At 52.6% G+C, this 9,789-nt stretch overlaps 1 protein-coding gene across 1 annotated transcript in view; it reads right to left on the reverse strand.

Moving 5' to 3' along the window:
- The window catches only part of chst1 (carbohydrate (keratan sulfate Gal-6) sulfotransferase 1), a 28,986-nt gene extending 19,922 nt beyond the window's left edge, over positions 1-9,064 (reverse strand). Inside the window, exon 1 of the mRNA XM_038808425.1 lies at positions 8,564-9,064. The gene's annotated coding sequence lies outside the window, so the exon portion shown is untranslated. The remainder of the gene's footprint in view (positions 1-8,563) is intronic.
- Between the last annotated feature and the right edge of the window lie 725 nt (positions 9,065-9,789).

A 9,789-nucleotide genomic window follows, 5' to 3' on the forward strand; every position in this document is an offset into this window, starting at 1 on the left:
CCCAGCTAGTCCCATTCCCAGCTAGTCCCATTCCCCAGCTAGTCCCATTCCCAGCTAGTCCCATTCCCAGCTAGTCCCATTCCCAGCTAGTCCCATTCCCCAGCTAGTCCCATTCCCAGCTAGTCCCATTCCCAGCTAGTCCCATTCCCAGCTATTCCCATTCCCAGCTATTCCCATTCCCAGCTAGTCCCATTCCCAGCTAGTCCTATTCCCAGCTAGTCCCATTCCCAGCTAGTCCCATTCCCAGTTAGTCCCATTCCCAGCTAGTCACATTCCCAGCCCTACCTCGATAACCCTCTGAATGAATCACTTTCAAATATATATCCAGCTCTCTTTTGAAACCTACTATGGAATCCACCTCCACCGCACTCCAAGGCAGCGCATTCATAACATAAGAACTAGGAGCAGGAGTAGGCCATTTGGCCCCTCGAGCCTGCTCCGCCATTCAATGAGATCATGGCTGATCTTTTGTGGACTCAGTTCCACTTTCCGGCCCGAACACCATAACCCTTAATCCCTTTATTCTTCAAAAAACTATCTATCTTTACCTTAAAAACATTTAATGAAGGAGCCTCAACTGCTTCACTGGGCAAGGAATTCCATAGATTCACAACCCTTTGGGTGAAGAAGTTCCTCCTAAACTCAGTCCTAAATCTACTTCCCCTTATTTTGAGGCTATGCCCCCTAGTTCTGCTGTCACCCGCCAGTGGAAACAACCTGCCCGCATCTATCCTATCTATTCCCTTCATAATTTTAAATGTTTCTATAAGATCCCCCCCTCATCCTTCTAAATTCCAACGACTACAGTCCCAGTCTACTCAACCTCTCCTCATAATCCTACCCCTTCAGCACTGGATTAACCTAGTGAATCTCCTCTGCACACCCTCCAGTGCCAGTACGTCCTTTCTCAAATAAGGAGACCAAAACTGAACACAATACTCCAGGTGTGGCCTCACTAACACCTTATACAATTGCAACATAACCTCCCTAGTCTTAAACTCCATCCCTCTAGCAATGAAGGACAAAATTCCATTTGCCTTCTTAATCACCTGTTGCACCTGTAAACCAACCTTCTGTGACTCATGCACTAGCACACCCAAGTCTCTCTGCACAGCGGCATGCTTTAATATTTTATCGTTTAAATAATAATCCCGTTTGCTGTTATTCCTACCAAAATGGATAACCTCACATTTGTCAACATTGTATTCCATCTGCCAGACCCTAGCCCATTCACTTAACCTATTCAAATCCCTCTGCAGACTTCCAGTATCATCTGCACTTTTCGCTTTACCACTCATCTTAGTGTCATCTCCAAACGCCAACAACTTTCCCAGGCAGCACATTCCAAACCCCAACCTCTCTCCCAGGCACCACATCCCAAACCCCAACAACTCTCCCAGGCAGCACATTCCAAACCCCAACAACTCTCCCAGGCAGCACATTCCAAACCCCAACAACTCTCCCAGGCAGCACATTCCAAACCCCAACAACTCTACCAGGCAGCACATTCCAAACCCCAACAACTCTCCCAGGCAGAGCATTCCAAACCCCAACAACTCTCCCAGGCAGCACATTCCAAACCCCAACAACTCTCCCAGGCAGCACATTCCAAACCCCAACAACTCTCCCAGGCAGCACATTCCAAACCCCAACAACTCTCCCAGCAGCACATTCCAAACCCCAACAACTCTCCCAGGCAGCACATTCCAAACCCCAACAACTCTCCCAGGCAGCACATTCCAATCCCCAACAACTCTCCCAGGCAGCACATTCCAAACCCCAACAACTCTCCCAGGCAGCGCATTCCAAACCCCAACAACTCTCCCAGGCAGCACATTCCAAACCCCAACAACTCTCCCAGGCAGCACATTCCAAACCCCAACAACTCTCCCAAGCAGCGCATTCCAAACCCCAACAACTCTCCCAAGCAGCACATTCCAACCCCAACAACTCTCCCAAGCAGCACATTCCAAACCTCAACAACTCTCCCAGGCAGCACATTCCAAACCCCAACAACTATCCCAGGCAGCGCATTCCATCCCCAACAACTCTCCCAAGCAGCGCATTCCAAACCCCAACAACTCTCCCAAGCAGCACATTCCAAACCCCAACAACTCTCCCAGGCAGCGCATTCCATCCCCAACAACTCTCCCAGACAGCACATTCCAAACCCCAACAACTCTCCCAGGCAGCACATTCCATCCCCAACAACTCTCCCAGGCAGCACATTCCAATCCCCAACAACTCTCCAAGGCAGCACATTCCAAACCCCAACAACTCTCCCAGGCAGCACATTCCAAACCCCAACAACTCTCCCAGGCAGCACATTCCATCCCCAACAACTCTCCCAGGCAGCGCATTCCATCCCCAACAACTCTCCCAGGCAGCGCATTCCAAACACCAACAACTCTCCCAGGCAGCGCATTCCATCCCCAACAACTCTCCCAGACAGCGCATTCCAAACCCAACAACTCTCCCAGGCAGCACATTCCATCCCCAACAACTCTCCCAGGCAGCACATTCCAAACCCCAACAACTCTCCCAAGCAGAACATTCCAAATCCCAACAACTCTCCCAGGCAGCACATTCCATCCCCAACAACTCTCCCAGGCAGCGCATTCCATCCCCAACAACTCTCCCAGGCAGCGTATTCCAAACCCCAACAACTCTCCCAGGCAGCACATTCCAAACCCCAACAACTCTCCCAGGCAGCACATTCCAAACCCCAACAACACTCCCAGGCAGCACATTCCAAACCCCAACAACTCTCCCAGGCAGCACATTCCATCCCCAACAACTCTCCCCAGGCAGCACATTCCAACCCCAACAACTCTCCCAGGCAGCACATTCCAAACCCAACAACTCTCCCAGGCAGCACATTCCCATCCCCAACAACTCTCCCAGGCAGCACATTCCAAACCCCCAACAAACTCTCCCAGGCAGCACATTCCAAATCCCCAACAACTCTCCAGGCAGCACATTCCAACCCCAACAACTCTCCCAGGCAGCACATTCCAAATCCCAACAACTCTCCCAGGCAGCACATTCCAATCCCCAACAACTCTCCCAGGCAGCACATTCCAAACCCCAACAACTCTCCCAGGCAGCACATTCCAATCCCCAACAACTCTCCCAGGCAGCACATTCCATCCCCAACAACTCTCCCAGGCAGCACATTCCAAACCCCACAACTCTCCCAGGCAGCACATTCCAAACCCCAACAACCCCCCCAGGCAGCACATTCCAAACCCCAACAACTCTCCCAGGCAGCACATTCCAACCCCAACAACTCTCCCAGGCAGCACATTCCAAACCCCAACAACTCTCCCAGGCAGCACATTCCAATCCCCAACAACTCTCCCAGGCAGCACATTCCAAACCCCACAACCTCTCCCAGGCAGCACATTCCAAACCCCAACAACTCTCTCCCCGGCAGCCCTTTCCAACCCCAACAACTCTCCCAGGCAGCACATTCCAAACCCCAACAACTCTCCCAGGCAGCGCATTCCATCCCAACAACTCTCCCAGGCAGCACCTTCCAACCCAACAACTCTCCCAGGCAGCACATTCCATCCCCAACAACTCTCCCAGGCAGCACATTCCATCCCCAACAACTCTCCCAGGCAGCACATTCCAATCCCCAACAACTCTCCCAGGCAGCACATTCCATCCCCAACAACTCTCCCAGGCAGCACATTCCAAACCCCAACAACTCTCCCAGGCAGCACATTCCAAACCCCAACAACTCTCCCATGCAGCACATTCCAAACCCCAACAACTCTCCCAGGCAGCAACATCCCAACCCCAACAACTCTCCCAGGCAGCACATTCCATCCCAACAACTCTCCCAGGCAGCACATTCCACCCCCAACAACTCTCCCAGGCAGCACATTCCAATCCCCAACAACTCTCCCAGGCAGCACATTCCAACCCCAACAACTCTCCCAGGCAGCACATTCCAAACCCCAACAACTCTCCCAGGCAGCACATTCCATCCCCAACAACTCTCCCAGGCAGCACATTCCATCCCCCAACAACTCTCCCAGGCAGCAACATTCCAACCCCAACAACTCTCCCAGGCAGCACATTCCATCCCCAACAACTCTCCCAGGCAGCACATTCCATCCCCAACAACTCTCCCAGGCAGCACATTCCAACCCCAACAACTCTCCCAGGCAGCACATTCCAACCCCAACAACTCTCCCAGGCAGCACATTCCATACCCCAACAACTCTCCCAGGCAGCGCATTCCATCCCCAACAACTCTCCCAGGCAGCACATTCCAAACCCCAACAACTCTCCCAGGCAGCACATTCCAAACCCCAACAACTCTCCCAGGCAGCTCATTCCATCCCCAACAACTCTCCCAGACAGCACATTCCATCCCCAACAACTCTCCCAGGCAGCACATTCCATCCCCAACAACTCTCCCAGGCAGCACATTCCAAACCCCAACAACTCTCCCAAGCAGCACATTCCATCCCCAACAACTCTCCCAGGCAGCACATTCCATCCCCAACAACCTCCCCCAGGCAGCACATTCCAAACCCCAACAACTCTCCCAGGCAGCACATTCCAAATCCCAACAACTCTCCCAGGCAGCACATTCCAAACCCCAACAACTCTCCAGGCAGCACATTCCAAATCCCAACAACTCTCCCAGGTAGCACATTCCAAACCCCAACAACTCTCCCAGGCAGCGCATTCCAAACCTCAACAACTCTCCCAGGCAGCGCATTCCATCCCCAACAACTCTCCCAGGCAGCACATTCCATCCCCAACAACTCTCCCAGGTAGCACATTCCAAACCCCAACAACTCTCCCAGGCAGCACATTCCAAACCCCAACAACTCTCCCAGGCAGCACATCCCATCCCCAACAACTCTCCCAGGCAGCACATTCCAAACCCCAACAACTCTCCCAGGCAGCACATTCCATCCCAACAACTCTCCCAGGCAGCACTTCCATCCCCAACAACTCTCCCAGGCAGCACATTCCATCCCCAACAACTCTCCCAGACAGCACATTCCATCCCCAACAACTCTCCCAGGCAGCACATTCCATCCCCAACAACTCTCCCAGGCAGCACATTCCATCCCCAACAACTCTCCCAGGCAGCACATTCCATCCCCAACAACTCTCCCAGGCAGCACATTCCATCCCCACAAACTCTCCCAGAGCAGCACATTCCATCCCCAACAACTCTCCCAGGCAGCACATTCCATCCCCAACAACTCTCCCAGGCAGCACATTCCAAACCCCAACAACTCTCCCAGGCAGCACATTCCATCCCCAACAACTCTCCCAGGCAGCACATTCCATCCCCAACAACTCTCCCAGGCAGCACATTCAATCCCCAACAACTCTCCAGGCAGCACATTCCATCCCCAACAACTCTCCCAGGCAGCACATTCCAACCCCAACAACTCTCCCAGGCAGCACATTCCAAACCCCAACAACTCTCCCAGGCAGCACATTCCAAACCCCAACAACTCTCCCAGGCAGCAGCATTCCATCCTCAACAACTCTCCCAGACAGCACATTCCAACCCCAACAACTCTCCCAGGCAGCACATTCCAAACCCCAACAACTCTCCCAGGCAGCGCATTCCAAACCCCAACAACTCTCCCAGGCAGCACATTCCAAACCCCAACAACTCTCCAGGCAGCACATTCCATCCCCAACAACTCTCCCAGGCAGCACATTCCATCCCCAACAACTCTCCCAGACAGCACATTCCATCCCCAACAACTCTCCCAGGCAGCACATTCCATCCCCAACAACTCTCCCAGGCAGCACATTCCAAACCCCAACAACTCTCCCAGGCAGCACATTCCATCCCCAACAACTCTCCCAGGCAGCGCATTCCATCCCCAACAACTCTCCCAGGCAGCACATTCCATCCCCAACAACTCTCCCAGGCAGCACATTCCATCCCCAACAACTCTCCCAGGCAGCACATTCCAAACCCCAACAACTCTCCCAGGCAGCACATTCCAAACCCCAACAACTCTCCCAGGCAGCACATTCCAAACCCCAACAACTCTCCCAGGCAGCACATTCCAACCCCAACAACTCTCCCAGGCAGCGCATTCCATCCCCAACAACTCTCCCACAGCACATTCCAAACCACAACTCTCCCAGGCAGCGCATTCCAAACCCCAACAACTCTCCCAGGCAGCACATTCCAAACCCCAACAACTCTCCCAGGCAGCGCATTCCATCCCCAACAACTCTCCCAGGCAGCGCATTCCAAACCCCAACAACTCTCCCAGCAGCACATTCCATCCCCAACAACTCTCCCCAGGCAGCACATTCCATCCCCAACAACTCTCCCGGACAGCACATTCCATCCCCAACAACTCTCCCAGGCAGCACCTTCCATCCCCAACAACTCTCCCAGGCAGCACATTCCATCCCCAACAACTCTCCCCAGGCAGCACATTCCACCCCAACAACTCTCCCAGACAGCACATTCCATCCCCAACAACTCTCCCAGGCAGCACATTCCATACCCCAACAACTCTCCCAGACAGCACATTCCAAATCCCCAACAACTCTCCCAGGCAGCACATTCCATACCCCAACAACTCTCCAGTCAGCACATTCCAATCCCCAACAACTCTCCCAGGCAGCACATTCCATCCCCAACAACTCTCCCAGGCAGCGCATTCCAAACCCCAACACCTCTCCCAGCAGGCACTTCCAAACCCCAACAACTCCCCAGGCAGCACATTCCAAACCCCAACAACTCTCCCAGGCAGCACATTCCATCCCCAACAACTCTCCCAGGCAGCACATTCCAAACCCCAACAACTCTCCCAGGCAGCACATTCCAATCCCCAACAACTCTCCCAGGCAGCACATTCCAATCCCCAACAACTCTCCCAGGCAGCACATTCCAAACCCCAACAACTCTCCCAGGCAGCACATTCCATCCCCAACAACTCTCCCAGGCAGCGCATTCCAACCCCAACAACTCTCCCAGGCAGCACATTCCAAACCCCAACAACTCTCCCAGGCAGCACATTCCATCCCCAACAACTCTCCCAGGCAGCGCATTCCATCCCCAACAACTCTCCCAGGCAGCACATTCCAAACCCCAACAACTCTCCCAGGCAGCACATTCCATCCCCAACAACTCTCCCAGACAGCACATTCCAAACCCCAACAACTCTCCCAGGCAGCGCATTCCATCCCCAACAACTCTCCCAGGCAGCACATTCCAAACCCCAACAACTCTCCCAGGCAGCACATTCCATCCCCAACAACTCTCTGAGTAAAGACGTTTCTCCTCATCTCACTCCGAGCTCTCTTGCTGACCATCTTGAAATTGTGACCCCCCCCCCCCCCCCCCAGTCACTGTCTTACCAACCAGTGGAAACTGAATATTCTCCTTTACCCTGTCAAAATTATTCAGAATTGTGAACACCTCAATAAGGTCGCCTCTTAGATCTTCTCTGCTCCAAGTAGAACAAGCCCAATTTCTCCAATCTTTCCCTGTGTCTAAAATTCCCCATTCCTGGTATCATTCTAGTAAATCTCCTCTGCACTCTCTCCAGGATTTAAACATCCTTCCTTAAATAAGGTGCCCAGAACTGAACACAATACTCCAAATGTGGTCTGACCAATGATTTGTAGAGGTGCAACATCACTTCTTTGTTTTTATTCTCTATGCTTCTATTTCTAAACCCCAGGATGCCATTAGCCTTCTTAACAACTGTTCAACTTGCCTGGCCACCTTCAGAGAATGATGCACTTGGACCCCGAGGTCCCTCTGCCCCTGTTGTACCATTGAGCCGATACTGTCTCCCCAGGTTTCTTCTACTAAAATGCATTACCTCACATTTCGCTGCATTGAAGTTAATCTGCCAGGTATCTGCCCATTTGGCCAACTTGTCAATGTCCCTCTGAAGTCGCTCAGCGTCATCCTCACAATTACCTATTCTCCCGAGCTTAGTGACATTTGCAAGTTTAGAGATTTTGCCCTCAACACTAACTTCAAAATCAATTATAGAAATCAGAAAAAGCAAGGTTCCCAACACTGAGCCTTGGGGAGCCCCACTTTCAACTCGTCTCCAGTCTGAGAAATGCCCATCTATACCTTCCCTCTGTTTCCTATCTCTTTGCCAACTTCTAATCCATGCTGCCAAGGACCCACCAATCCCAAGCATTTTTAATTTGCTAACTAACCTGCCATGTGGCACTGTATCAAATGCTTTCTGAAAGTCCAAATATACAACATCCACAGCACCACCCTCATCCACTACCTGTGTCACTTTGTCAAAGGGATCAATTCAACTTCTCAGACATTACCTGCCCTTGACAAAGCCTTGTTGACTGTCTCCTATTAACTTATTTTTTTCTAAATGTATATTTATGGCCTCCATCAGTTTTCCCACAATTGATGCCAAGCTGATAGATTTCTGGTTTCCTGGGTAATCCTTTACTCCTTTCTTAAACAACGTCATCACATTTGTAATCCCCCAGCCCCCGTGGCTAATCCTGTGTTCAGATAGGCCTGGAAAATGTCTGCCAACGGCTCCGCAATATGCTCCCTTACCTCTGTCAGCAATCTTGGATGCTTCCCATCTGGGCCTGGTGACTCCTCCACCTGGAGTGTGCCAACCTTTTTACCACCTTTACTTTATCGATCACTGTGCTGCTCAGTTGCTCAACACCCGCATTTTCAACTGGGCATTGTTACCATCTTCTATTTTAGTAAAGACAGAAATAAGTATTCATTTAGGACCACTGTCATACTCTCCGCTTCAGTGAGTAGTTTACCCTGCTTGTCCCTTATGGGCCCCACTCTATCCTTCATTAATCTTTTACCATTAATATGTTTGAAGAATATTTTACTACTTGTTTTAGCGCAGCCTGCTATCCTTTCCTCATGCCTCCTCTTAGCCTTCTGAAGCACCGCTCAATCACACCCTGGTCGCAGCATGGGCATCATTCTGGCGGGTCTCCACATCGGTCTGCAGCCTCCAGATAGACATCATCAGCCGATAACATCTGTTGCCCAGTGTGGTGAATTATAAACCTCAGTAATTCACACTGTATTGCACCACATGTATTGAGCCTGTACTCTGTACCGGATTGTGTGTAATGGCGCGGCCCTGCCCATAGGGGGAGATGAGGAATTTGTACTGGGCTCCGCCGCCCATGGCTCCTCCCCCAGCCGGAAGTATAAAAGATCAGTGCTGTGAGCCTGCCTGCCAGTTCATCTCGAGTTCATCTCGTTACAGGCAGGCTCTGTTGTAAAACAATTAAAACCACTGTTCACTTCTAACCAGGGGCGGGATTCTCCGTAGCCCTTCGTAACGCGGGTTGCCTGCGAAAAAAAATCGGTGTTAATCACTCCGGCGCCGGGGCCCTTCTTTAAGGCCGCTATTCTCTGTTCCCGGAGGGGCTAGCAGCTGACTGACGCGATACGCGTCAGTTTCTCCAGCTGCGGAAGTGGTGAGACCCGGCGTTTTTGGAGGATAAGGAGGAGAGAGAGAGACAGACCTGGCAGTTGGGGGGGGGGGGGGGGGGGGGTGGTGTGTGTGTTCCGGCAGTTGGGGGGGGGGGGGGTGTGTGTGTGTTCCGGCAGGGGGGGGGGGGGGGTGTGTGTGTTCCGGCAGTTGGGGGGGGGGGGGGGTGTGGTGTTCCGGCAGTTGGGGGGGGGGGGGGTGTGTGTGTTCCGGCAGTGGGGGGGGGGGGTGTGTGTGTTCCGGCAGTTGGGGGGGGGGGTGTGTGTGTTCCGCAGTTGGGGGGGGGGGGGTGTGTAGTTCCGGCAGTTGG

The sequence above is a fragment of the Scyliorhinus canicula genome, chromosome 9, assembly GCF_902713615.1.
Source record: "Scyliorhinus canicula chromosome 9, sScyCan1.1, whole genome shotgun sequence".
NCBI classification, from domain to species: domain Eukaryota; kingdom Metazoa; phylum Chordata; class Chondrichthyes; order Carcharhiniformes; family Scyliorhinidae; genus Scyliorhinus; species Scyliorhinus canicula.